A 2270-nucleotide genomic window follows, 5' to 3' on the forward strand; every position below is an offset into this window, starting at 1 on the left:
AAGGTGAAGAGCTTGATTTAGTTGCATTTATTTTAGATTTATGAAGCACAATTTTACAACCGATATCATCTTAAAAACACAATGTGATAAACAGATCAAATATATAATCAAATAAATCCAAAGTATTTCATTTGTATAAGCAGATCAAAACTATGTACAAAGGATTTAATTTAATTCTGGCTACAAAAGAAACGTAGTCGAAATTAACTGCAACCTGCTGACACGATTATCCTTGAATTGAACACTAATTTTAGTGATCCAAGGATCAAGCGATCTTTACTTTTAATATAAGCTTGTCCTAACTGGACTGTAACAAATAAGGCTGTGGAATGTACAAAACCTTTAAACATTAGCTTTCTTTTCTTATTTATGGCAAATATGATATTCATGTTCATATTCATGCCTCCAAACATCTGCAAAAAAAAAAAGAAATTTATATTTTCTTATTACNTGTGTTTTTCTCTGATTGACTGAGAGAGTCTTGTTGGAGATTCCAGGTGAGTTCAGGAGGTGAGTTTGGACAGGGAGTGAAAGCTGAGCAGGTTACAGTGACAGACTGATGCTCCTTCAGGTCAGAGGGAACATTAATGCTGGGACTCCAAGGAGAATCTGGGGWTTYACATYAAACAAACWGGTTAAAAATGAATTTCTCATTTCCGTGTTCAAGTTTTATTTATCTATTTTTTTCACTTGTTTTAATTGTTTTAAATCCACAATAATTCCTAGGTTATGTATCAAGGACAAAAGCTARAGTTTTTTTAAACTCATGGAGAACATATCTTGTTCTGTCTGAAAAAACTTGGGCAGTGATTGTCCATCTGTCAATTTTTGAGTATACAAAATCATAAATTCACTATTGGTTTACAATTACAACGTCCTAAATTAAATAATGTAATCAACATTTTTAAGTTCAGCAATTTTAWCACACAATCACTTTTTACAGTGAAAGTACAAGTAATATTAAACTCATGTTTGGTAATATTGTTTTATAGCGCTTCAGAAATATTATCTGTCACTGAAAATAATTCATTTAAATTGCCAATATACAGATAGAAATTTGAAAGAATGCGGTCAAAAATTACAATTGTATTTTTTTTACTTCCATAATGTAAATCCAATACAGATTTTTATTTGAAAGAAATGGATATTAAAGACATTCTTTTCATTTTTGGAATGTAAACAAAAGCAGAAGTTTTCAAATTGATCATTCTTTGACATTGTTTTATTTCCTTTTTTTTAAATTTGCCTATTTTATCTGGCATCAATAAAATAAAAAATAAAAATTTGTTGATTGATGGATATAAAAAATTCTTATTAACATTGTACTTCACTATCATAAACAAGCAAAAAGTTTCTTACCTTTTACTGTTATATTAATAGGATGACAAACATCTAATGCCTTGAATASCCCGTTCTCAATGCGGAGGTAGTAGTTGTCAGTGTAAGTCGTATTTAAATCAGGAAACWCAGTGGTGCAGTCTTCCTGACTCAGATTTCCAATCATATTCAGTGAATAAATGTTAACTGACCCACTGCTGTTGAAAATAAGAGCGCTTGGATGTNGTGGTACTTTGACTTTTACTTAAGTACATTTTTGACTGTGTATTTGTACTTTTACTTAAGTAAATTTTTTGAGTACTTTCTCCACCACTGCAAATCAGCCACATAAATTGGTGCTTTACAATTCATCTGGAAAAACCAATTTAGGGGAAGCTAAGTTTGCTACATATTTTCAAAATTAGCAAAACTGATTTGTACTTTGAGTGTTAATGAGAGCTATCATATTTTCAAAAATCTTTCCCGAATAGCCTTGTTTTTTTTTGTTTGTTTTTTTTTGTTTGTTTTTTACAAAAAAAAAGACCTGTTTGAAATTCTTAGCTAAGAAAAAGTTCAATGTTGAAATTGTCGGAGAAAATGGAGTAAAGACCACAAAGACTCGAGGACCTGCAGGTTGAAAGAAATAAATCCTCTTTTTGTCTAAAGTGAATTGATTCATAACAAAAAGCAAAAAAAAACTAACTTTTTTATCTAATGATAAACGTTATTTTTTCTTCTCTTCAGTGTAGTTATTCTCTCGACTGTCAGCAGCCTGTGTTGAGATCTTTCCTGGTTTTGACACTGTGACCTGTGCGTACACCGTCTCCTGCTGTTCATTGTCATGCACTGAAATCACTGCTGCTGTAGGCGTCTTCTTGATAATTTTGATTTCCCCATAATGCAGTTCTTCCTTTTTCTCAAATGCCGGATTCTGAACACCACCGTCAACACCC

The 2270-nt window shown here is 31.5% G+C and overlaps 1 long non-coding RNA gene across 1 annotated transcript; it reads right to left on the reverse strand.

Moving 5' to 3' along the window:
- Positions 1–475: 475 nt before the first annotated feature.
- On the reverse strand, positions 476–1540 carry LOC103482499 (uncharacterized). The gene is made up of 2 exons (XR_536479.1): positions 1360–1540; positions 476–609 (listed from the first exon to the last, which is right to left on the reverse strand). It is a non-coding gene; the product is annotated as an uncharacterized LOC103482499 (long non-coding RNA).
- Between the last annotated feature and the right edge of the window lie 730 nt (positions 1541–2270).

This window comes from Poecilia reticulata, linkage group LG20 (assembly GCF_000633615.1).
Source record: "Poecilia reticulata strain Guanapo linkage group LG20, Guppy_female_1.0+MT, whole genome shotgun sequence".
Classification (NCBI taxonomy): Eukaryota; Metazoa; Chordata; class Actinopteri; order Cyprinodontiformes; family Poeciliidae; genus Poecilia; species Poecilia reticulata.